Here is a 27,807-nt window from a genome sequence, read left to right as displayed (position 1 = left end):
TAATACACTGTTGTCAAGAATGGCACAGTATGGCTGCCAATACATCGATAAAGGATATAACGTCTGAATCGGAACTTTCATCTGTTTTAAACAGAGACTGCATAGGTATTCTAATTAAAAGCTTACAGTAGTCGAATCCCCACGTGTTTTATTGATTTTTTTTTCTTGCAGTGCCCTGCATGCCGTCATATTCATCTACTTCCACCAGTGCGCAATATATCCAAAACATTATTAACTTAAACAGCGCGAACACTAAGACAAAGGACAAGATAAAAGAAAGCCACAGTACAAGCGCTGACTCACAAATATGCCTAAGCCCTTTACTCCAAGGCCCAGAAAAAAAACAAACATGAAGAAAACGAAACAATCACGTGAAACAACCACTGCGTTCACCTGCTACACAAAATATCACCTAAAAAAGACACCTCTTTGCTTGAAAGAGCAAGAGAAGTCTTGCTGACACACTTACTGTCCGTTGAAATAAAATATGATTCCACTATCTTTCTCGTCATCTCTTCTTTGTGGCGATACAAAATCCTAACCTTGTCAAGCTTAGGAGTGCACTTCTTCTTCTTCCTCATTATTTCACATGAATGGCAATGTGATACCAGAAACGTTTTGTCCTCTCCACTTTCCAAGTTGTTCCGGTGTTCCTGTAGTCTCTCATTAATACATCGTCCTGTTTGCCCTATATAACAGGCTCCACAAGAGAGTGGAAGCCTGTACACAACACCTGTCTTGCATCCAACAAATGGGTTTCTATGTTTCACCCCACATTCTTGCTTCTTCGCTTCTCTTTCCCTTTGAATAGCCGGGCAAATCCTCTTCATCTTGAGCGGGACGGTCAATGCGACGTCAACATCATACCTCTTGCCTACATTTTTAAGGCCATGTGAAATTCTGTGCACATACGATACCACCGCAACCTTCCTCTTCCTCTCACCCATGCTGGGCAGGGATTTCAGCCTGAGCCCGGATTCACACTCAGTAATAACATCCATAATGTCCCTCATTCGTTGATCGAATCCTTCCATGTCTGTGAATACTAAAAGGTCGCCCACATACCTGAAGGCGGAATGATGTAGGCCCTCCAAGTTATCCTTCAGGTGTCTGTCCACGTACATTAAGTAGGTATCACTCAAGACCGGTGCAACACTCGACGCAATGCATATCCAGAATAACCCGCTATCGCATTGCCCTCCTCAGGTGCGTTAAGCGGTCCTTGTGAGCCACCCACTAGAGTTTCAGGTTAGCCATTTCGCCGATGTTTGCCCGAAGCCCGACCTTAAGACCCTTGCCTTCAGTGCTTAAAGTCTGGCTCCATCGGAAGGGGGTCTCTAGTGATTCGAGCCCCGGTGGAAAGATAAATAACGAGGGAGAGAGAACGAAGGCGACTGTTGGCCCGCTTCGCGCATCATTTTTTATAAAGGGCAGAAATTACTGTACTCTGGCTTGGGTTCTAAAAAGTATGTTAATGCTTTTGATTAAGTCACAGCAAAATTGCGGAAACAAGAGAGAAGAAACGATCTGAAAACCCCTGTTAAAAAAAATATTGCAGCCTGCTTTGTATTCATGCTATTGTGTTCTTGTACATTTGAGTGCAGGGGGTCTCAGAACCCTTTTAAATACTGCTGGGGGGTCTCAGACCCCCGATACCCCCCTGACCTTAAGACCGAAATCGAAGTGAAACGCGATTCGCTTGCTCATATACATTCCATTTGGCCAGTTAAGCTCAATCGGCTGTAACTTTTTGGGGGCCATGAATGCTCAGAAGGTATGACGTCGTCAGCCCTCTAATGATACTGCTTCTGGCATCAAGGGGAACAGAGGGACAATTCAGGGCCTTTTACTGAGAAAACTGATGAGAAGGAAAATTGCAGCCACGACACAGAGGCACTCTATTGTCTGTCCACCGAAAGTGTCACGCTGTACTTCTTCGTTCTTCGAGCTTTCGCCCTGAAGCTGGTGACAGTTGTGCCATGCCTGCCAAGCTTCACTGCGTCAACGGGTTGTGTGGCGCCACCGTGTCACGGGATGGATATTGCTCATTTCCCTCTGCGTCTGCGGTTTCGGGAGGAACGCGACCTCCGCAAGTGGGAGAGAAGGAACCAGCCTGCTGCTCCAGTAATCGCAGACCGGGATGCGTGGCCGACCGTCGGACGCCTGTTGTCATCGGCTTCGAGACGGGACCCGGGACCTGTGATCCCGTTCCTGTGACCTTGGGACCAGCAGCTGCATCTCGGCCACCTGCTGCCTGACAGTTATTTGTGACTGCGTGGACGGAGCTGGACGAGAGGAAGACGCGAGAGCGTTTTCGGACACGAGTGTGCTATGAAGCGCCGGAGAGATTACTCGATGGGCTCTCAACAGAGGCAGGCCACCGTCCTGCTCTCCTTTGCTCTTCCCAACTGTGTCTCCTATCGTTCGTTTCATTGCTGTTCCCACCCCGACACGACGCTACCCGTGAACCACGATACGACCTAGCAGGCTGTGGTTAGCTATCGTTTCTACGTTACCGCCAAGACCGAAAGAGTCGCGTATCATTTATTTTTGACGAGATCTGCCTGCATAGCAAGTGGCAAAAATCTGAAGCGGCCGAAGATATCCCAGGCAGTCTCAGTGATAGCCGCTAGAAACGGAACGCTCAGTCCATGGCACATTCCGGGCGCACAATAGCTTTCAAAAGTCCTAAAATGCTCAATTAACGATTGTTTATGGAATGGCGGCATAGGGAGCCCACCGCTTCCTCTACAACGGATACCATGCGACTGCGTAAGAGATCATGTACCTTCCCTTTAGTTTGTTAGTTGGATATAGCTTCACCAATGATGAAATAAAAGGGTACAATCGCTCAAGATCCAATCATAGATTTATTTCAGACCAAAGAAGTTGGTCTCAACAACAGCGTCCGAAATTAAGAACGAGGAGGCATTAAAAAGAGCATAATTTGCATGCCTGGACAGCAGAAATATTGCCGAAATATTAATTCCTTCTTGAGCTATCGTAGGGGGGTCGATGCTATGCTGTACTGTTGTTGCACGGAAACAAGCACGCAGTTTTAGCACCCGACACACTCCATCGCAATACAGCTAGATGTTAAAAAAGTGCTTTAAAAATTACATTCTGTGCAATGGAACGTTCAATTTTGCACAGCTAACATGCGTCAAGAGGAAAAACAAATAATCCGGGGTTTCGAGCGTTAGCAACGGGAGCCTCAAGCAGCGCCATCTACTTCGCGGATTTTGCATTACTGCTATGAGTTGCAGCCACCTTCGCTATATGCGGTATATTGCTTCGTTATATGAGTTACTAAATTCCGCAAACGTGGGCATCATAACCCCCCGAATCGCTTGACACTGACCGGAATCCTCTGCGACAAACGGCTCAACCCTATGGTGGTCTGAAACTTTTCAGTATGCCCGGTTTGGGGGCGGAAAATTCGTCGGTGCGAATCCCACACATATTTTGAGTTTCATCTCAATTAGTAATTTTATCCTCCGGAGCATGCCAAGTCATTTGAGACCGCTTCGAACATTCTGTGTACAATGGGAAACGTTCCGTCTAACAAGCAATAGCGCCATCTATTATGTACATTGTGTGCTAATATTGCGAATTTAAAGAATCCATTCGCTATCTCCGATATATTTATTCGTTGTATCAGGTATTACATCATATAAACGAGTAGAGTACATCTCAACGAGACAAATCGTTTGACACCATCCAGAGCCCTACGTGACAAACAGTTCGGCTGTAATGGGTGCGCAAAGATCTGCTCTTGAAAACAGTAAGATAAGAAAGAGCGCGACAAGCTACAACATATTTTTAGCCATCAGGGCTGCGCGTGTCGTGTGCCATCAAGCGCGAAGGTGCGGAACTCGACGTTCATCAGGCGCAGCGCGTCAAGCACATACTCCATTCAGCCTGTTTTGCTTACTTTTGTTTTTGTGGCGCAAGAACATCCGTCCAATATTCACGAACGCTCGGCTCTACTGACTAGGCGAGGAAGATCGAAAATTTGGGCATATACGGCATGCGAACAAGTGTCGACGTTCGTGCAGCGTACTCTTCGAGCGTTCGTTGTTGCTGCAGTTCAACGTAAACAACAAGTGGCTTCCTGTAACCTTTCTCTGTGGAGCTCGGCATTAGTTTCGTCCCCGCTGAGTGCGGCCACGGTCGTTCGATTGGAGTCTGAATAACAAGAGAAAAAAGAATTTGCTGCAAGTAACAGATTACGCAGGCGAAAAATGTAGTGAACGGCAGGAGGTTGATGCGAGTCATGAACGGGGAAGAGACAATAACGGAGTTAACGGCTGCTGTGAGTGCTTACTTTTGACAAGGCTCTCGAAATGAGCACTCGAAGTGTGGGGGCCATTCATTGGTCCTTGTTTCTGCTCGCTATCGGTCCACATAATGATGTATGAATTAGTCAGTCTTGGCGAACTAGAAGACTTCGCCGTTTTTTTTTTCTTGATGCCTTAAAACAGGAATACCGCAGAAGCGTCACCTGAACTTGACTGCAGCCTGAGCCTTGAACTCGTTTTATGCTACTCGTTTTATGCGATTGAAACAAACTTATCGAAGTTATCAAGCGTGATTTCTGCTGATCTTGTGTCGTTGTGAAAATATGAAAAGTAAGTGAGATAACCTCAGGGTCGTAATCAGTCGCCCATCAGCCGCTGTAGGGCGCCATCCTTCTTATACAAAGAGCAACATCACAACCTTACCTACAACCTCACCACAACCCCCCCTCCCCCCCCCCCCCCCCATCCGCAAGAAAAAGAGCTCGACTTTTCACGTTCCTCAAGAGTGGAGGAGTGACAGGTGTTGCTGTCTTTTCTGTAGTTTGAGAGGACACCCCTCCTTTTCTATATATTGTGCATGAGTGCACTGTAGCGTCTGGACTTTTCTTTCTAAATTACCTGACATAGTTTTTTCTTTACTTCAACAATGCATTAACTTGTTTGTGATCGCGCGTCGTAGCGCCGTTTTCGCTATCCTGCTCTCTGCGCCCCAATGCGTGTTCCGTCGCTTTGCTCAGAGTCATGATGTAAGGCTCAGGAGCGATAATTTCAGCTGCGTCCAAGGCAACTCAGTCATCCGCCTTTGAACCCTGAATTGACAAAAAAAAAAAGAAAAAAGGAAACGCACATACATTCTAAGGTGCATCGCATATCATGAAGACTCAATGTAAAGTATTCGTCGCTTAAGCGTTGGAGCGGAGCTCATGTCCTGCCCGGCGCTGCGGCTGGACGCGGTTCGAATTTTTGCGGCTTCATCATTGGCGACGTGCTGCTCCTTACGTCTTCGGTGGGCGTGGCTGCAAGCCTGATAGTATGCCTACCCCATTTTATGCCCAGAAGGCTGTGCCCGTCTTCACGATGGTCTTGATGAAAGAGCAGACAGCTCAAAGACAGAGCGCCATCACGGCTGGTTGCAACCAAAGCGCTCCTCGAATGTAAACAAGACAAGAAACGAGAAGGCTCCGCGTGTGCTCGACATTTCGGCGTCCTCTCCCCCGACTGCCCGTTCCTCGACGCGGTGACTCGAGCGTGGCGGAACACAAAAGTAAGACAGATACAAGTATTAGCCATGCGCGCTGTCCCGCCGTGGAGCTTTCGGGGCGTGTCAGGCAGGCCGAAGAGTATTGGTCCCAGACCGGACAAGTAGCCCGGGCCCGATTCTCCTTATCGGTACACTCACTCAAACAAGATGGCGTCTCAAAAACTGATATAAATTGTACGAATGAACTCGAGCGTTGCGCAGGGAAGAGCGTGCTACGACGAACATGAGTGCCATGTTTCTTTTGTTCTGTGAGCAGGACGGTTAGTTGAGCAATACAACAAGGACACCTCTTGCAACAGAGGACCTCTAGTGTCGCGCTCTCGCTGTTGGCGACATCGAATGACTGCAGGGAGGTACTACCCCTCGAGACAACTTAGTTTCCTTCAGACAAAAAAAAAAAAATAAGAACTACAGCGCAATAAGGTTCGAGATAGCAGCTGGTGCCCATGCGTCGTGGTTGAATTACAACAGGTTATATTCTTTTCTTGATTTTTGTTTTTTGCCTCTGCACTGTAAGCCCTAGCTGAATCAAACGCTATGAAACTAATATGTGTCTATCTGATGAGATGACAAGCATTCATTCTTAGTGCCAGCAAAAAGCTCATGAGCGTTTTTCAGGCCTATTCCGATTGTTGACAAGGAATGATCGTTCCGATGGCTTCTCTTAGAAGAGCTCAACAAACTGACTTGCCTAGACTTTATTTCTCCTCGGCAGAAACTTCGGCGAGGTTTCCCCATGTCCAGCCTGAAGCAGTGTATATTGATGCGAACAAAGGAAAAATACAACGCTTACTAAAACAAAAAAAAAAAGAATAAACTGCTCACAAAGAGCAATAACGAGGTGCAGCCGCACAGGAAAGCTTTAAACTTCTCTTAGATTAGAAAAAAAAATCGCGCTTTTTACGGCAGCGATAGCGCCTATTTCATTACATTGTAGCGATAAAGTGAACAAGGGCTGAGTGGAAGCTTCAGTTCGCTGCCCAGCATTTCCACAGGTTCCCTTGCCGAAGAGTTGGCTAGCGAGCAAAAGCTGGAAGCTTTCCCTTGGCCCTTGAACTTGTTTCTTGCTTTCAAGAAATGTGTCGCCACGCCTCCTCTCCACCATTGCAGCGAATAGTTCAAGGAGGCAGTGCATGACGAGTTCAGCACGTCTCTTATAAGGACACGCTATCATGACCACCTCCGCTCCGCATTTACTCAACAGTACGGAGCATACGCTCAGCGAACCGATAACGGGCTGGTGGGTTTCCTAGATTGCAAATAACTCTACTAGCGCAGACCTTAAGCACACTGCAGTAAAATGTATCGTTTAAGGCGTCACAAGATATTCTCACTCGCCGAAACCTTTCTCCTATGAAGGGAACAAACAAGAGTGCCAGGGGTTTCGAACGACAGCGGCAGTGTTTTCGGGGTCACCTGCCGGCACCTTGATGGCTCCAGCCCTAAGAGGATGTCTCGGGAAGCCGGCCCGAGCCTAAGCCGATCGGAAAAGTCGGCTTACCTCAGCTTTGGCTGCCAAAATCCGTGCAACCTGGATCGTGTTCGACAAGCTTGGCAGAGCGATTGCTTTTCGTCGGGCGCGGACGGGTCGCGGTCTCTTTTAATCACGCGTTTCCTCCTCGCTCGGATCCTGAACGGGATGCAGGACGGAAGCTACGAGCCACGACAGGAACTAATGCTGCCTTCGCCGCACTAATCACTGCGTAGGGGCTTAGCTGCCCGCGGCGTAGCCTCTAATCTTGCTTTCGTCGGCGTCAGCCTGAGGTGCGCGCCTGCCATCCCAGCGGGAGCTACTTGTTGGAGCGCCGAACTACGAGCGGGAGGGAGCCCACTGTCCGATCCAATCGTTACGATATCTTGAAGATCTTTCGCTGCAGGCATTTTTTATTGGTGTGTCCCTTCATATTTGGAGGGCTATTGTGAAAAGCGCCGAGGTGAGGTTTTCGACATGCGATGAAAACGGGCCGAAACGCGCGCTTGACTTAAGAAATCTTTGTGCCCTGTCAAACGGCACACAAGCAAACTTATGCATGAACCTAGTAGGCCGGTTAGCAGTGCTGTTGGCCGTGTTTTGACAACAGAGAATATCGGTCAAGAAAGGCTATTTTTTTCTTTGCTCTTGTATAACGCATAGACCTGTAAGCGTTTCATGCAACGCGCCTCTTTTTCGTGTGCAATAGCTGTTTGTGAGGTGGATACTTCTCCACTGATGGACGAGGGTCTTCTCAGAGTTTTACAGTTTCTGACGAATACGACCGATTCCCCGTAGTGGAGGTACGTCCGCGATGTTGTTTATCCAGCGTACCATGTCAGTCAGTGATCCTTCGCGCTCTTCTATCCTCCCCAGAAACGCTACCGTGGTGTAAGAAAGTTAACATTTTTGAATCCATTAAAATTGTGGTAGTGTTTCAAACGAGGTTATAAAAAACTGCTGGAGGGAAAGTGCTCTGTACCGCCAATGGGCTGGGGTGAAACCTGAGGCGGCCATATTGAGGGGGGGGGGGGGGGGGGCAAGAAGCGGCCTGCCAATAAGCGCTTGGGCGCTGTTCGCGGGCGTTGGCAGTGTATTTCAAGTGCTTAAAGGAGTTTTAAGTTCCGTTGCAATGCTGTGGGCCATCAGGTGAGCCATACTGGGCGTCTCCGAATCCATTTGAACCACCTGGATATTTAAAGGTATCGACAATCTCCAAGTAGTGGGATGTTTTTCGCTCTACTCAGTGCAAAAGATGCAGCTTAGCATCAGTGTGAAACGTTTGAGTGAAGCCGTAGCAACGCTAGTATTATATAATTGAGTAGCTATAATGTCCAGTATAACAGCACTGCATTAATTACAAGTCTTAATTAAACATGGTGAATTAACTGGTAATGAACTTTGGATATTATGTGACATCATCGAATCATATGTCGTTATGTAGCATATGTCGAGTATAATTGCACTGTGCTAATTTTTATTCCTTGTTAATTACTACGACTTGTAGCTATAGCATGTATTTGAATATTTATTCACAAGTGTCTTATTAGCAGTAATTAATTATGACCTAAAATTATCCTAGTGTAATTTTACTCAATATATGCTATCTAACGGCATATGACTCGATGATGTTGTATAAAGTCTAAAGTTTAAAAGCAGTTAATTCACCATGTTTAGTAAAGATTTGCAATTAATGCAGTGCTATTATACTCAATTGCATTTAGCAAGCACTCGCAGATTATGACTAGCAGCTTATCGGTATCGCTCAAGAGGAAAGTTGCATCTTACCTGTACTCACTTATGGGGCTGAAACTTGGAGGCTAACCAAAAGGGTTCTACTTAAGTTGAGGACAACACAGAGGGCTATGGAACGAAAAATGGTAGGGGTAACATTAAGAGATAGGAAGCGTGGAGAGTGGGTCAGCGAAATAACTCAAGTTACTGGCATTCTAGTGGAAATCAAGAAGAAGAAATGGGCATGGGCAGGACATGTAGTGCGAGGACAGGATAACCGATGGTCGCTTAGGATAATAAACTGGATTATAAGAGAAGCAAAGTATAGCAGGGGGCGGCAGAAAGTTAGGTAGGCGGAGAGGTTAAGAAGTTCGCAGGGGTTAAGTGAATGCAGCTAGCACAGAACGGGGTTATGATAGGAGAAATATGGGAGAGGCTTTCTCCCTGCAGTGGGTATAGTCAGGCTGGTGATGATGATGATTATTATTATACTCGACATAATCTACTCAACTATGTAATACTAGCGTTTCTACGGCTTCACTCAAAGGTTTGACATTGATGTTGAGCTGCGCCTTTTGCACTGAGTAGAGCGAAAAACGCCCCAGTACTCGGATATCGTCGATATCTTTAAAAATCCAGGTTTTTCAAATCGATTCGTAGGCGTCCAGTATGGCTCACCTGATAACCCACAGCATTACATCAGAACTTAAAAATCCTTTAAGCGCTTGAAACACACTAGCAACGCCGGCGAACAGAGCTCCCAAGCACTTGGCAGGCCATTTCTTGCCCCCCTCAAGATGGCCGCCACAGGCTTCACCCCAGCCCATTGACTTCCACTCCGGCAGTTTTTTTTTTTTTTTTTTATGACCTCCTTCGTTTCAACGTATGGCCACAGATGGCTAAACTGACTAGGACGTGCGGAAGCTTTTGCGCACGACTGGAAGTTGACAGGGACGACGCTGTGTATTGCACTGTGCGAGAAGGGGTTTCAGTTTAACACGCAGGGTAATTGGCTACGGTGTTATTTGCGACAATAAAGAAAACAAAAAGCGGCGTTATCAACTGTGCAATCTGCGGCGTTGCGTGTACTCGCTTCCCAAGAGGAATAGCTGGGTTCGAATCCACTACATTCCGACTGTGTTTTCTTATTCCTTCTTGGGTGACCGACGCGCGCACCAAGAAAGCGTCGTTGCCACGACAACTATAACTGAACCACAAGATCATCGGCAGTTTTCCTGGTCGGTGTAGGGCTGCTCGATGAATGCTTTCGCATTATAATATATCTGATGTCTGCCCAGCCTTCACTACAAATAGAATGTGAACAGCACAATTTAGTTGCAAACACAGGTAGAAAAAAAAAGATATATAAAATTTGTTGCCGATTTCTAAATGTGGTTAAAGTTTATAGTTAACAGCGTAGCGTTTTAGTGTCACGAAACTGTTTAACATCACATTATGCTACAAGCTTTTCATTTGATGCCGAGAATTTGCATTATCTGCATAATGATTTAATAAACTGACAACACCTCGCTGTCACTCATTTTCCATCTCGCTCTCTGCCCCACTGAGTTAACCTTATTCGGTTGCATCAGCCAGATCTATGAATTCTGCGGAATGGTGCTGGGGTGAGAGCGACAGCCAATATGCGTATATTCATACTGATATCTGTAACTGTTAGATTTAGTAGCATGCACTGATGTATCAGCCTGCATTTGAATAAATGCGTAATTAGCATTCGCGGTACACAGGCGCTCTACTAATTTTTTACCAACGCATAGTCGTCGAATTAGACTGTCTAATTTTACAATATAAACATGCATGGTAATTGCAACAAATGAAATGCTAATTATTGTATTTATTTATTTACCGATATCGCGATGACAAGTATTCTCAGTTTGCGTCCTTCTAGTCGCACAACAACATATTTTGCGTAGTGATTTCCGTATTTGATTTAAGTACCCCGAAAATCATAATTTGAACACCCTGTGCTGTTGTTAGAGTAAAAAAAAAAAAAGAACAGTAGGAACTAGCTCCTTATCTTAATTTTCTATATTTTGCATGTCTTCGTGTAGAGCTACGTTTTTTCGGGGAAGTATGCGTTTGATTTTGCTTACTTTTTTTCTGTCATTTAGTCGTAATTACGGCTCTAAGAAACGGGATATGCGGATTCATCAAACCGCTTATTTGCATAAACTGATTATACTAAAGAAAACTCAACTTGGGGGTGGCGCAACAATTAAGCCACACGTCTGGCGGTTGATAGGATCAGGATGACCGTCGCTGTCGGAGGCGCTCTATTTAAAGACGGCTGGGAACTTCACACACAACGCGCTTAGACCTTCGTGGGAAGCTCCCGAATGATGTCCAACTGTCTGCACCAGATCGTGAGTCTCCTCGAAGAAACCAGCTCTGTATGTCGGGCGCACTTAAGAAACATTTTCCCCCAGAGCGAGCTGGCAACGGCGAAGAAACCACATTGTTCAAAAAGTAATCTCGAAATGCGCGACCGTACTTTCACCTCTTTCTCCGCGCCGACTATTGTACCCTCCCCTGGACGCTGAACGCGTCATTGAGGCTTTTGTTCCGTTCCTTATTTTTCGTGTCTGTTGAGGTGGTCGTAGAAAAGCTGAACTTCCAAAGATTAAAATATGCAGCGGCTCTTCCGTGCTTCGTGCTGTATGAGGAGAGCTACAGTCTGTGCGAAAAAGACGCATTTAAATCACATTTCCTAGCGGAAAACGAGCGTTCAGATTCGCTTCGTAAAAAACCATCGAAAGGTTCGATAGTGGCAGATGGAGTTGAGCGCGCCGAGGCAGGGTACAGCCAGTGTTCATCATGCGCCGCTGAGACCCGACCGCGCAGTTTCTCCCCTGCATTCGCGCTAGCTAAGCACAGTTGCACCACATCATTAAGTTCCGGATTTTAACACTAGCTATAAAGCTACTGGAGTTATAAGCGCAGCTCGTGACGTCATGTCGAAGCACGCGGCGTCAAAAGTATCTTCTGGAGGCCACTCGTCCCGCACCTAAAGCTCTCTTTGATTCGAACTCGTACTTTATTCAGTTAAGTAGCTTGAGATGTAAAAGACTGCAGCTGCACGCAGGGAGAAGTGCCGATCCCCCAGGCTAGACAGGTGCACCCTAAAGAGCCCGTGTCGCCTGATAGCCTGCTCATTTAAAAGATGAAAATTAGCCGAGCGCTCATGTTCCGACTGCCAAGCCAGCATTGCGTTTCAGATTTCTAACATGTTTCCTCTTTCAGAGATTATCTGCCGCAACAACTGAAAATTAGCACCACGGCCGCCGTGAGAAGCATGGACACGGAGGATGATCGTATACAAGGTTTCAGGTGTGACCGATAAATGTTATTACGATTTGAGGCTTTTCCTTTGCTATCATTTTGCTACGCGTCGCCACATGCGTTTTCGCCCAGTCTCAGCCAGAGTCTTCAAAGCAATGCCACTTGCAATCCTTGTGACTACCCAAGCCCTTGCCGGTGGTGTGGCTTATGTAACGTCGTTTCTTTCGGCGGCCTAATCTCTAGCGAAAGAGTGCATTTATACCGGGTGAATGTTATTTTAGCGCTTACAGGTTTGCATTTTAACAGCTTTGATAAATACGTCTCTGCGGCCTGTGTAGGAGGACTGAATAGCGAGGTGCTCATAATGCATGGCATATACCACTTAATTATTAGGCGATACGTAATTTGTAAGTAATTATTCTACTTTTTGTATTTTTCATTTAAAGGGGCTGTAGTGTACTGCGATATTGAAGGCTGTCAACATCAAAGATGAGCTCTGGTTTTAAATTTTCGCAGTATGCAGTAAGGATAAAAATATCGAGTATCAAAACACGCATTTGAAATTTACGTGAGATTGTTTTTCCCACTTAAGATTTATAATATAGCACCACTCGCATTTCTTAGGAATCAAATACGTACGCTGTTTAGATACTGCATGATATAGAATTCCACATAATTTTGGCGACAATACCACGCTCTGCGACGACTTTTTATAAATAGGCAGAATGGAATAGGCCACTTAGCGAGCTCTCAGATGCTTATTTTTTTAGCATTGCCAATGACAAAATTTAAACAATTGTGGGTGTTTAAGCATGGCGTGAACCTAGGGATATCAGCGAAACCTGCAAGTTTTGCAGCGATAGCCTCTTTTTAACATCCGCTTTTCAATCCGCGGTTTTTTCACATATTTTTATTTAAATTAGGTTTTGGGGGAAGAAAGGAGCCTTATACTTTTGAATGGACTTCACGGAATTGTGAGCACCTATACCTAATGAGATCAAGATCTTGATTTCATGTATTTTTCTTGTATATTGTATACATTGGTCTATAAGAAAGGAAAGGCGCAGTATCTGTCAGACTTAAAAGGAAGATGGGAGCGGAAGCCGAGAGAAGGAGATCCTGTAATGGAAGGCTACGTAGTAATTTGGCCACCTCTGGGCCTTAAAGTGCGCAGACATCGCACATTCCAGAACTGCCTCTCCGTTTAAGTTAGGTTTTGGGGAAAGGAAGGTACAGTATACATTAGGGTGAACACCACGAAATCGTGGACACCAACACTTAATTAGGTAAAATTCACTTGAAGGCCAAATTTAGTGTCACAGGAAGACCTGCTATACCTAGTGTAGTGATGCTTTCGCTTCCATTGTGAATTGGTTTATAAGAAAGAAAAGACGCAATATCTGTCAAGGTCACTTGAAGATGAAAACTTCAAGGCTCGCGACGGCTGCTCGAGGTAGTGTAATGAAGCTGTCGCTTCAAAAACTAATCTTACCTTTGCCAATCATGTTCTTGATAATTTCTGAGAAATTATATTGAGACATCCTGAGTATAATATCGCTTCTTAACTAAGAATCTTAAAAAAATGTTGATAAGATAATTTTTCTCATTCATCCAACTATTATGCTCTTTCACGGAAATGTTCGCATTGACGTACTAAAATTCAGCTGAATAGACAGCACCGACGTGCCACGCTCGTAGGTTTTAAAATAGAAATTGGAATGGTTAAAAACAAAATCAATGGGTATGCATGCTGTTAGGCAGCACTGACTTCATTTTTCCTGGATCCCTATTTTGGACAATTCTCCAATGTGTTCAAATTGTGAGGTACATGTGACGTTTGCAACTGGGTGGTGTGAGGTTAAGTAAGAACACAATCGGGCGGCGCAGTTTCACGGAAAAGGGAAAAAAAAAACGATTAAAAAATACAGCGCAGTCGTCTGCTACTATATATTGGCGCAAAGTATGAAAAATGACGATGCTCCAGGAACGGAGCCGCTGCGGGGCATTCCGCGATGCAGACGCCCCCAGCTACATTGAGAGCAACTGAACTTTGTTGCTGCGTTTGGTCTACGTGTATTGAGGCGAAAGCCTTTAATAGCTCATACTGTCATAGACAAAATGTGTCCCGCTTTTGCGGCGGCTCTAATTGGCCGAGGTGGGATGACGACATAGAGGTATCGACCAATCACAGAGCACCACCACAGTATGCGCGAATGCGTGCCTTATATGGCCATATGCGAATAAATGAGAATTTACTAGTTAATTACTGATTAATTCAATTAACGACTATTTATCAACAACTAGCAATCAATCACTATTAAATGACTAATTACTGTTTTAAGTATCGATTACTGATGACTAACAATCATGTACTAAGTATAACTAGTTACTTTCATTAAATACTAATTAAAATTTAATGACTAACTTTTAGTGATTAATTGAATGACTACTTAATTACTAATCACCCAATTATCGATTGCTAATTAGTACCTAATGAATTTAATTAACGAATAATTAATGATCCAAACTTAGACGTTTCTAGACGTTGTGTAGACAATGCTTGGAACATTATCGAAACTCATCACTTGACAGCTCGGTACACTAACAGAATGTGAAACAGTAGTCGCTTACTTTACTTGTAGCAGCATTCATTGCTACATGCGCAACTGTTGCGTAGCGGAATGCGGCACTCAGGCTTTCGCCTTTCACTACTTTATTCGCTAAAATTCCTCGTAATTTTTTATGGCACACATGTGTTTGGGCATATTGTAGCAGCTATGGACGGAGAGGCCGAGCGAGTTAACAAGGTGAGAGAACAGTGTTACAGCTGCAGAGCAAGAACGACACCGGGATATTCGAAGTGACATGGCGCAGAATGGGAGAGACAGATCTCGCACGTGCCAATGACATCTCACATTCACTTATCAGTGGCATTTGAATGCAGGGACTACAACGCTTATGCCTTCTAGTCAAAACGACACTGGGAGATTTTTTGTATTAAAGAAAGCTAGCAATATAAAAAGCCTCAAAACGTGGTGTGGAGTACTTATTTCTGTTTTGTGAAAAATAAGCAAATGGCGAACCTTTATTCACACCTGAAACAAACATATACGTGAAATGCATCACATGTGGCAAGCAAACATGCGTCATTTACATGACACGTAAATTGTTTTGTTAAAATAAAAGACTGTGAGTAATTTTCTTGCGCTCTCCATTATGGGAAGGCACTTTCTCTCATAAACATTGAAGTGAAAGCATGGTGCTAGCCAAACCAGACATCTACCCTTCACGTGTGGCACAAGTTCAGACCAATGTGAGACGCAACACAATTTTGTCTCATGCATTCATATACAGCCTGCCTGCCCTACTCTCCACACGAGCGTCATGAGTCAGGCGTATCTATCCCTGCAGTTGCTACATGAAAATATTTATGCACTTACCACAGAACCAGGCAGCTCCTTTCCATGCGTGGAAAAGTGCAAAGCAACATGGTTCTTCATAATAAAGGAAGATTTAGTGCCAGGATGTCGGGAAAAGTGATATCGGCATAAGAAAAATGCTTTCACCACTTATTATATACTCAGGAAGGAAGGAATTTAGAGGTAGAAGGATAATGGGTCGCGATTTCTTACTGCAGTGAACAAATTGCCGTGAGAAATGACTGTTGCTTTCTTTGCATGACGCAAGTAATTATTTTTGGTAATGCATGCCTAGTCATCAAAAAGCACATGTAACACAATACTTGAACATGTGTCTTGATGCCAAACATCTCAGATGGTCGTGAGGACATACTGTTTTCAGATACAATTACATGTCACCAACAATGAGCTCGAAGAGAAGAGAAACGGCTAAACCTAAGATCGTTGCCATTTTTTCTTCCTAGCCCGTGCTGTCGAGTCAGCTGATTTGCACGAAGACTTCTGCATTCGCTGGTGGTCTCTGGCAATGCAAGGTGCTATCGTGTAGTATCATGGTTCAATACCAGCCTTGCTCAGTATATTCAGGGGGTGCTTACACTGCCATTACTAAAGTGTGCTACAGCACTATACAACTTGAGGTAACAGCGCGGAATGTGGACGGGAGCACAAGATCAGAAGACGACACAACGAGCGCTGATGTTCAACAACTGAGCGCTGACTTTCAACAGGTTGTTAACAGAAAGTCAGCGCTCGTTGTGTCGTCTTCTGATCTTGTGCTCCCGTCCACGTTCCGCGCTGTTACCTCAAGATGCATAACCAACATGCCCAAGCTGCTATTCTAGCACTATACAAGGCAAACAGAATGGTAGTAAAGCCTACAGACATCCTTGGGAGCCCGCTGCCAATGAGCCCATTTAAGCACTCATTTGCGCTTCGTGTTTTGCCATGTAGACACTTTGATAGGAACTCGTCTGAACACAGATCCCTAGTGTACACAGCTTTAACCCTATTCAGCACGTCATATGGGCGCCCTCCTTTGTGCACATACTCCCCTTGGACAAGTGCTTCAACCCGTTTGTACTCGCACCAGATGTTCGGTCCAGGCAGGCACAGACCGTGCATTGGCGGCTTGTTAGTAGAACTGCAGCGAAAGAGGGTGGCCGGGGTGGCTTATTTCATTGCCGAAAGGTTTTCCACATTAGGTCTTATGGCAATCCCCTAGTAGGCTTTGGGGCGGTTAATAAGAGCATCGGTTATCTCCCTCTTACCACCAAGTCCGCACACTGCTTTCTTGAGATTTATCAGACGGCAGCCAACAAGGTTTTGGAGATGTCCAATGCATTCAAGCTTCTTGACGCTGTTATCTCTGTGCATAATTTTTACAGTGGCATAGCTCTTGGCATCGTCATCACTGTAGTAGTCCAAGTACTTCAAGCTTCTTGTTTCTTGCGATCATTCAAATATTCTGTACAGGCCAACCGTCTCCATATTGCCTGCATTACCTTTATGATTTCAATGGCAGAAAGTGCGACTTGCCTTCCACTCCTGGAATAAGACACTTTTTGAGCTTAACTTGCGTGTTGTTTTGCAAGCCTTGCATGTGCTCGTAAGAGCCTCGACATCAGTAACTTTTCCTGTGTCAACAGAACTCACTGACCCATATCCGTTCAATGAAGAATGTCCACTCTTCTGCCATGTTCAATAGCCTGAAACACCGCACTCATCGCTCCCCACCGCACGACGAATTTCGGCAGCAGCATTAACCATCGACTCCAATGCTACTGTTTCAGCCACTGCTGAGAGCGGAGACGCTATCCTTTCGTAGGTGGAATGTCGTGAAAGGGGAGGCATGTTTCCCTAACTGGTGCATCGCGTACACTAGTCGAACATTGTTCTCATTTTCAAGCACCACCTTTTTCGATGTGTCAGATGAATACCCTAAGCCCCACTCCACATACACCACTGCCCAGGTAGAGCATGCCCCTTGGTGAGCGCGTGCTTGGAGCGTCAGCGCTTTATTCCTGCATACAGGGCATACCGGTAAGGAAAACACAAAATAAAGGATACCAATGTCAACGATCCTGTTACCTTGAAGTGTAGAATCCGGTAGAAGGGCCTCATACGTTGTCACGTTGTTCCCACGTTTCTTCGCACTCGCCGAAACACCTGCGTCTGGTGGCAGAGAAGACGGACGCTCGGTCAATTCCCAAAAACTTGCGTTTCCGCCTTTTCTGAGCTCGGAACTTGGCTAAACTAGACGAAATACTGTCTGATTGACTCTGAATGCTTTATTTCAGCACCTTTTGAAGCAGCAAAACGCTGCCTGCCTCTTAAACAGTGTCTAAACAAAGCACAGATGAATGTAATCAACAAGCGTTCTTCGAGCGTTAGTCATTCTTCTTGTGAACGCTTTAAAAGCTTTTAAAAGAATAATAAACTTTGAAAGAATAAAATAAAAGAACTCATAACCAAACTTAAGAATACCAGTTAATGTTGTGTATATCAAAATTTAATAGATATAATGAATTCTAATCATATATAAGAAACATTAGTAGTTTCAGAAACCAGTGCAATTAAGTTTCGGTTTTAGAATACCAGGATAAGTGTTCACACACTGGCTGTCTCTCCCCTAACTAGTCATGATAGGACCATAATTTTTTGCGCCGTTTACCTGAATGTTTTCAAATATTTAAAACGTAAAAAGCTAAAATCAACTTTTGCAAAAAAATAAAATTGACTTTTAAATGTGGCCTCCCGCCTTAAGTTAAATATTATGCCGTGAAACACCGCTGATATGAGCAACGGCCAGTTGACATAAAGTTCTGCGTTTAAGGCATTCCTGGTGATCCTTCGCTGCCTCTCGCCGCGAAGTTCCTCGCACATCCACCGCACCATATCACTGCCGGCTTATCGCACTCATGAACCGTACAGACAGAGAATTCGAAAGCATAGCGGTGCTCTCCAAAATGCCCCGTCTCGCGCAGCTGAACCACTGGAGCTAGCCAAGGTGGAGCTTGTGGACCGCCACTGTACCGCTTTGGAATAACCGCGCGAATCGAATATTTTTCTAGAGAGCGAAACGGGGGGTTTGCAACGGGAGGACAGCTATATAGTGTCTTCGTGCGGCTGAAGCTAAAAAGTAGCCTTATGACATCGTTTCAGTGCCTTCTGCCATTACAACAAGATGTCTCAGCTTACTTCACCACTCATTTAAGCGCCTACCAAACTGCGCTGAGATAACGACCTCCTATACTCCGCGTCATATTCGCCATGTTTTTTATGCGGCCGCCTTAGTGCGGGTCCCAAACGTGGCACATAAATTGTGTCACTTACGGCAATGGCAACACATCCTCTTCGTCATGAAACGTCATGTTGACATCATCATAGGATGTTTATGCGAGACGTATTTCTCTCTGCACAATGTCAGCCAATCAGATTTCAGGAAGCGCCCCTTAACAGGAAGCAGTTCATTTCATCCAATTCGTAATACAAACACATCTGCTTTCTTTTCTACCATCTGTAACTTCTTTTCCATCCTTAATTCCTCATATTTACCATATAGGCAGCATGAATAGTCGTGCCAAAAATCAGTTTTCACGGTCACGTTATTTTTATGTCACCGCAAAAGGCCATTTCGACAGCTCACACTTTCGGGCCACAAATTTGAGAAACATGACTATTTCAAAAACCATTTATAGAAGAAATATGGCGCAGACCGGCGGCCTTGCTTGTCGAGGACAGGGCCGCTGCACAACGCGCGTAGGCTAAAGCTTCCGGTATGTGAGCTACTGGCAGTACATCGGTGTCTATGTGAATCCATCTATGTTTTACAAGGGGTGCTCTTTCATTTCTCGTGTATAGGGCTAAACTTCCCATGGAGATACGCGTCTTCATCGAATTCAGATTTGGCACCAAATGCGGAAAGTTTTCAGGACTGGGTTAGACCTGGGTTGCTAAGAAGGAAAGCTGAAAGCATGTCATGATTTAAACATCACTGAAGACAAATGAAGGAACTATATATGCGAGGCACTTGTTCGAAATAATGCACTCGCGAAAAATGTGAAACTTTGCAATAATGGTGGCGGGTGCTTCGAGGAAGGAATTTTTTTCAGGAATGCTATATCATCTGGTTTGTTTTTATTATTGTTCTTGGTACGGTATCTATAAATGTAAGGAAATAAGCATCGCTTAAAGGATATGCCGACATCGATGCGGTGGCATGTGCCTCTGAAAAGATATGAGGAAGCCACGTGATACATTTTTATAGAAAATTATTTTGGCAGCGCATTTCATAAAGCAGGCACAAATGCAGCTGAAGAAAAATGAAAATTGCGAAGCTACGTGAACAGCCATTGGCGACGGTGAATAATTTCACCACGTGCGTTATTCCTCCGTTTTCTTTTTCCTTCAGGTTGTTTATTGCCTCATGGTATATAAACAAGAACTTATATAACTAAAACCATAGGGTGCGTGTCTCCGCCTGTGGTGCTGTTGCCTCCACCGTCAGAATTCTAAGAATTTGAGAACAACCAGCATCAGCTACGAAGAGCTGAAGAAAAGACAAGAGAGGGAGCAAAAAAGAAAAATAAAAAAAACTCTATGATATTTGAGATCAGAGATAAAAACGCTGACATATGGTGATAAAGTTTTAATGGTCAGTCTCCAAAGCTGCAAACATGTTATAACCTACGTTTACTATAAATCTCGGTAAACGCCATTGATCGTACCGCTGCGACATCGGACACCAAAGGCACGCGTTGCAGCAGCATTCTTTTATAGCGAATGGAACCGCTTAGCCAACAAAAGCCTGCGTTCGCGGCGCAATATCGGCGCTTGCCTCATCTCTGTAGTGACGCTCCAACGATGTGAAGGTGCTGACTGCGGTCATCGCTCTGCGCCTTTGACGGTGTTGGGCCACTTTCGTTAGTGGGTCAGCGTCTTGGTCACCAATCGTGATTCGAAGAACTTTCTGCGAAATGACTGACAGAAAAGCTGCCTGTGCACCTGACCGATTCCCTCGACCACAAATGAGTGTGTCGCTCCTCGTATGCCTGTTGAAATGATCATTTAGTTATACCACATGGTTAAAAGAGTTTCACACTGAGGCTTTTTATTCATATTAGGTTAAAATGGCCTCACCATAAAAATAAAATGAGTAATAATGACCAGAAGATAATTCATTCGGCAATCACTGCATTCAAAGCGCATTGTTCCCTGGTACAGAGCCGGCACTGAATTGGCTAGAACTTTTGATAGGGCCTCTAACAGCAATTACGTTGTGAAATCGGAAAACTACAGAAAATATATGCTTGCCTCCAAATATTGCGCAAGTATGATTATCAACCGGATGCAGCTTTTACTAATAACCATTTAAAGCTTGCATTCTCGAGAAATATCTGCAGTCTCTCATCACAATGTGGTTATTATTTTATATCTGCATCTTCCTTGTCGGCGGTCAACGGACCACTTCCCAGCCACTATTTGGCATATGCTTGAATGAAGGTTCACTCGTGTTTCGCGCGGCAAGTCAGCAAAGCAAGTTTTCTTGAGTTTGTGCTTCTTGTCCAATTTGGCAGTTGACATATCAGGCTCAAGCAAGCAAAACCCTCTTTGTGTAACTTTAGAGGCTGTCACTGTTGCTGGCTATGTCTTAAAGGTAGTGCTACCCCTGTGCCGGTCGACCACAGCTCAGCTTTAAATGTGCATGCGGGCCAATAAATTGAATGCAGCGCATCCACTTGTATCCACCTGCATCATATCCACTTGTCTCATATGAAGCATTTCACATCAATAAATTTAAAAACAAATTTTTCGGGTCTTGTGCATGAGGCGGTTGTATTTTCTAGTCTCTCGTCTCTGTTTTTTTTTTAAATTAGTTTCCGGTGTTTTAGGCAAAGATGGCCGACTGAATTGCTTTCCTTACACTATTTTTTTCCTGTTGCAAGCTATAAGAAGTGGACTGTTCCGCAACACCCTAATGCTTATTTTTGTCTAGTCGTTCCTGCCGCTTTTCGAAGAAATGACATTTTTTTATCTTGGAGGCTGTTTTGGGGGCTATTGTTTGTTATGTCGATTAAAATATCTCCATTGGAAGCTTTTTTGACTGTCTCCGTCGTGTGATTTAAATCTAGCTAGCGACTGCTTCTGGTATAAGCTCCTCGCGCACAGGCGCTTTCTTTTATACAGCTTGTAAATTCTTTTTTTTTTCTTTCTTGCAAAAAGCAAATTGCATGACATAAAATGCTGCAAAGAAAGCTTGGTGTGTCGAACTACAAGGGCAGATTAGATTGATTTCATACTTTTTTTTTTAAATATTCATCACGGTGGGTCATTGGCATATGGCACAGATATCAGTTGTTTTCTTTCTTCTTTTTTTTTTTGGGGGGGGGGGGCAGAAATCCGGAAAATAATGTGAGTGTCCCAATTTCAATGAAAGTGTGTTTTTTAGACGCATAATATACAGAGGCGCGTAATTAGAAAGAAGTTTCAGTGCGGCATTAGAAGTACCAATGCAACTTTGTAAATAAGGTCAGTAGGACATCACCAAATAGTCGCGTGCACTTTGTATTTTGTACATAGTGCTTAAGCTGCTGTCACAAGTCGCAGCCCGCAGATCTCCTTGGTGTTCTGACCACTTACTACATGCGCCGGTCGATGAATGAGCGATGCGTGCTGCTCATCGATCGCAACTACATCACAATTCAGCCACCATTAAAGCTGCCCTAGCCGCCCGCTGCCCTTCAAGCCGATCCGTCTTCGCGTTTCCCGATGTTGACGTCGGAACACTCGGTATTATGGCGGCGTTTATTGCCCGCCTCGAGGCAGATAAGGCAAGCGGTGGAGAAAGGATGCGCTCTGTGGGAAACAGCGGAGACAGCAGCGGAGGAATCGAGAGGAACGGGGATAAGACGGCATGGGGTTCAAAGAAAAAAGTAGGAGGGGGCAGGAGTGTGGCTGTAAGCGAGCATTGCTGCACTTAAGCAGCGCCATAGCGTGCGATTGAGTGAGTCCCCGGCCTCCACGAGAAGCCAAGAAAGCGATTAAACAGCATTAATTAGCGGCAAAGCTTCTGCGCCATCGTCTACGACGGCGGCTCCTTGGGGTGTGCCTTCCTTCCTTTGAGAGGAGGGACCCCACAGCATCGATGGGACAATAAATTAGATACGCACTCCACAGGCTATCGGCCTGACGGCACTAACTTTGGTTTCGTGCCCCGACTGCTAATCAGCCGCTGTGCTTGTGGAACCAGTGAACTGAACCGACGTTAACAATTCTGCCTCGCCTTAACAGCAACAACCGCTCAATGCGGAAAATACGTTTCGCTGCGCCATGGCATTGCTGCTTTTGTCATTTTTGCAAATTCTCTGTTTCCCCGCTTCAATTCGTGAAAGGCGCTGGTAGTCGGCGGCCTTGTCAATACGCACAAGTATATAGAAACAGAAGAAGGAGACTGAACACCACTCCGAGTCAAGTTGGCTCGTATGACTTGGCGGAGGTCTTCAGGCAGTTTGGGAGCTGAGGTCCTACTTAACCCACGCACGCAAAAAATGGGCACTCTGAAAGAAAATAAATGCGTCAGAAGCTGCGGTAAAAGGAACAAGTGTTCTTCACGCGCCTAATGTCATGTGGCAGGTATCGGAATTTATGCCTCCGGACAGCGGGCAGGTCATATACTCTCATTTGTTTCAGCGCTTACGCTCTTCCGTGGCACGTGCATTGACGGGCACGGCGTTGGCTTGAAAATGGTGGTGTTTAAAAAGAAACAAATGTTCGATAGAGGGGTAACCTGCTCATGAAGTGTAGTGTTTCTTTTTGTACCATAATATCCCTGAGGTATAGACGGATTTAATACGATAGCATTAGGAAGCAGGTGACTGTGTCAAGGGTGCTATCTTAAGGCTTCATTCTTCCCATATTTTTTTTTTTTCAGCTTAGAAAAGAAGTTTGCGGAAGAGAAGGAAAACGAGGCAGGGTCAAAAAAGCCGTACTCAGTATGTCACTATATTTTAAGTAGCGTTAAAAGATGACTGTATTGCTAAATATGCACCTAATGTTTTGCTTACTACAGTACCGTTCTCTCAGTTTTACCAAAATTCTAATCGTTTTTGTATTCCCCGTACGAAATACAATTTGCAGCAAACTCTTGGGGTAGCCCTGGGACGTATATGTGACTAATATAAGACATCAATTCACAGAGCTAAGTCCTTGGTAATTGCAGAAAATTTGATGAAGCTCTAATGTAATATGTATTCCTTTCACTAGAATTTGAGCCTCCACTATATTCGTCCATCGCAGCTGGAGCTAGGCTTGCCGATGCACACCACAAATAAACACGCCAGCGTTACGCACCCGCAAATTTTTGTCGACTGCCATTTTACGTTCTCGTTCATTAGCAGGGGCACAACCACGTTTCAGCCCCGCCATAGTGGCTCAGCTGCTCTGAAGCCTTAGAGGGGGGGCGGCGGGGAGGGCAGCGCTCGTCCCGTCTTCGTTCTTGCCCGCTGTGTTTCCCACTGTTTCCATACAAGATCAAATCTCAGTCGCGGGAGCCGTTTGTCGATTGAGGAAAAAAATGTCAGGTGCAGGTAAAAATGGCCCCGGGAAAGTGTTTTCTGAAAATACAGCACCGGAAAAAATTCTCCGTGGAAGAAAAGGCTTCTGAGAGAGCAGGCTCTGGGGAAAAAAACGACCCCGAGGCAAGATTTTCCCTGAGAACGATTACTTCCAGGACTCAGTTCACAGAATATGTTCTGTTTAATGGATTCTTTCTTGACTATAAGTACAGATAAAGAATTGTTCCGGATCTCGGTCGTCGGGATGCCTGACATGTTTGGTGGCCTGGGAAAAGAATGGCACAAAAAACATAGTGAAATAGCTCACCTCAAATACCGTACGGCTACAGGTTTATATAGCCCACTCGCCAGTTTTCTGACTAAAGTAAATTCTTCCTATAGTGATAGGGTAGCATTCTCGATGCAATCCAAGTTGGAATGAAAATCCTGTACTAGGGAACCCAGACCGAGCTTTAACCGATCGTTGATCATGGTCACGCTTTCCCAGTGTCCAAACCATCGAAGCCGATGGTAGGCGTCCGCCTGTTCTCTTGCGAACAGAACAAACGAGATGTTTCTGCCGCCGGGCTGCTGCTGGAGAACCAGATAATAATAATAATAATAATAATAATAATAATAATAATAATAATAATAATAATAATAATAATAATAATAATAATAATAATAATAATAATAATAATAATAATAATAATAATAATAATAATAATAATAATAATAATAATCAGCCTGACTATACCCACTGCAGGACGAAGGCCTCTCCCATTTTCCTCGAATTAACGCGGTCCTGTGCTAGCTGCATCCACTTCACCCCTGCGAATTTCTTAATCTCATCCACCCACTTCATGTTCTGCCGCCCCCTGCTAGGCTTACCTTCCTTAGAATTCAATTGGTTACTTTTAGAAACCATCGGTTTTCCTCTTTTCGAACTACATACCCTGCCCATGCCTATTTCTTAGTCTTAATTTAAACTAGAATGTCAGTAACTTGAGTTACTTCTCTGATCAACTCTGCAGGCTTCCTATCACGAACATTGCACTTACCATTTTTCTTTCCATAGCCCTCTGCGTTGTCCCCAATTTAAGCAGAACTCTTTTCGTTAACCTCCATGTCAGCCCCGTAGGTCAGTACCGGTAAGATGCAACTTTTATGCACTTTCCTCTTGAGTGATACCGTTAAGCTGCTAGTCGTAATTTTGAGTACCTTCCAAATGCGCTCCATCCTAATCTTATTCTCCTTGTTATTTCACTTTCGTGGACCGGATCTGGGGTCACTACCTGTCCTAGGTAGACATATTCGCCTTCCAGCACTTCGCTACCTGTTTTAAATCGCTGTTCCTTTCTCAGGCTGTTCAGCATTATCTTAATCTTCTGCATACTAAACTTTAGGCCTACCTTTCTGCTTCTCCTGTCTAGATTATTTATCATTATAGTTGCAGTTGGTCCCCTGAGTTACGTAACAAGGCAATATCATCAGCGAATCGCAGATTAGTGAGATATTTTCCATCGACCCTGATGGCTATAGCTGCTCCCATTCCATACCTTTGAATACATTCTCCAAGCAAGCTTTAAATAGCACTGGGGAGCATTCGTGTTGAAGCTACCATATTATCCAGCTACCAGTCGTCAGCGACCACCCGACGTGGATGTAAAGCTTGGCTTTAACCAAGCCTTGCCAAAGTGCCTGCGTGGCTCAAGAGTACAGCGTGCCTGTATCGGCATCAAAGAGCCCTGAAAGGTAGATTCTGATCTCACCTTCTCACCTAAAATGAGTAACCCAATATGGCAGCTCCTCCCAGCTTTGTGATACATGGTGTGTCGTGAAGTCACAGCTCTCGAAAAAAACACTACTTCGCCATGTCACCTGCCAATATCACTGCCAGAGTTATGGCCGTGATTTTTGGCTCATGACTCCAACAAAGCCTGAATTTCTGCAGAACGAGGCCTTTCACGCGTTCGCGTTAAAAGAAATTCGCACTTCATAAGCAGGACGTCAGGCGATTCAAAGCTTTACGGTATACGGCACGCTTGAGCGCACCCGTTCGGGGACATAATTTGCTACCTCCAAATCGGGACATTTCTTTCGAAGACGTTTACTGCGGGAAATATTTTTTCGGCGACTTTTTACCGGAACTCGAGATTCAACCACAGGTTTGCACTGGTGTGAAAAGTTCTTGGAACAAGTAGTTTCCAGGAGATTACATATTTGACAAAGCTAGTAGCATCTATGAAATTCAACAACTAGTTGGATGGTCCCCCGAAAAAGTCTTGGAAGAAGCAGTTTTCAGCAGCTTTAGTAGGCTTATTCGAGAAAACAGTTTTTGAAGCTTGTAACAATAGTAGTAGACTTTTTTTAAAGTACAGTAGACGTGACGAGATGGGAAACTCGCCCTACGAAATTATTACTCAGACGGCGCATTGGGGACAACGAATCGAGCTAAAAATAAAAGACGTATGTTTAGCAGGCATTTTTGCTACTTCTTGTACCTATTCGGATATGAATGCCTTGCGTCCAACATTCATACCAAGGAATATGTAGTACACTGGTAGCAAAGGCCCCATAGACGTCCATACGTTCAAAACATGACGGTACATGGGCACTCCAGCGCTCCGTAAAAACTAGGGGGGGACTAAAGTTGATGACGTTGAATGACGTCAGGACTACGTTCAACATTGGCACCAATTATAAAGTGTCATTATTCTGGATGCACGCTGCTGTATTTTCGAGGACGCCCATTTTAAGGCAGCGCTCCGCACCCTTCGCCATTCTATTAGGCTCGAATCCTGCTGTTTGCTTGCAGCTGACAATCAAACCCAGCGATTTGAAGACGGTGCCGGAAGGGTGGAAACAAGCACCTCTTCCAAAGAGGCAGGTTCAGCCTATACTTGTACAGCTGGACCTGTAAAACGCTGGCTTAACCGCACAATCCGCAGTAGAGTGTCGAATAAGTATATATTGAAAAAAAAAAAGAAAAGGTTTGGTTTAGCTTGGGTTAAACCTAGTGCAAAGCTATAGCTGAGGCATGGATCTTTATTCAGCAGAAGGTTTTTCTTTGGTTATCTCTATGAAGAGACTCCGGTGATCCGCAAAGAAGTTCGTCTTGGTTGAACTTGGCGTATTCGTAGATGCTACTGCACAGTTTCTCTCTGTGAGACCAAGTATATACACGCTTCCCAATGTGTAGTGGAACTTGGTTGCGTCGTGGATAATTCCAGATCGAATCTCTGGCTTAATCCTCGAATGAACTCATGGTCCCGCTTCGGATCCCTAAAATTCTTCTCCGCAAACTTTCAGCTCGCAAAGCCATGCCTCCGGATCGTCAGGTGCAGCCAAATGACGATCGTAACGGGCACGGCTGCTCGTTGCTCTTCCTTCGAGTCCATGGCGCGGCAACGCCTTAGGCGTGCGGCGTGCTTTTATATACACTCGAGATTGACATCAGCTATCATGTGTCTCGCCACGCTGCTGCCCACGCGTTAAGCTGCTTCCCAGGTCAGCTGACCTTTGGCCTTGACCTTGACTTTGACCATGATCTTTGGTGGGAACACCCAAAGTGATTGTGGCTTAAGTTCCAACTTGACCTCGAAGCTGTTTGAACGTCATCGGAAGCACATGGTGACCTTGGCTTTTACCTCGCGTAGTGAAGCTATCGGATTAGTATTCGTGCTTTACTATAGCAAGCCTACATATACACTGGTAAGGCATACAGCAAACTGTACAACAAAGCTAGCACTGGCCAACATATGTGAGT

The 27,807-nt window shown here is 44.9% G+C and overlaps 1 pseudogene; it reads right to left on the bottom strand.

Moving 5' to 3' along the window:
- Window positions 1–11,099: 11,099 nt before the first annotated feature.
- On the bottom strand, window positions 11,100–27,586 carry LOC146202679 (uncharacterized; annotated as a pseudogene).
- Window positions 27,587–27,807: the final 221 nt, after the last annotated feature.

This window comes from Amblyomma maculatum, chromosome 1 (assembly GCF_055883805.1).
Source record: "Amblyomma maculatum isolate TAMU_Amacu chromosome 1, ASM5588380v1, whole genome shotgun sequence".
Taxonomy (NCBI): Eukaryota; Metazoa; Arthropoda; class Arachnida; order Ixodida; family Ixodidae; genus Amblyomma; species Amblyomma maculatum.
This window is presented reverse-complemented; position numbering and strand designations above follow the sequence as displayed.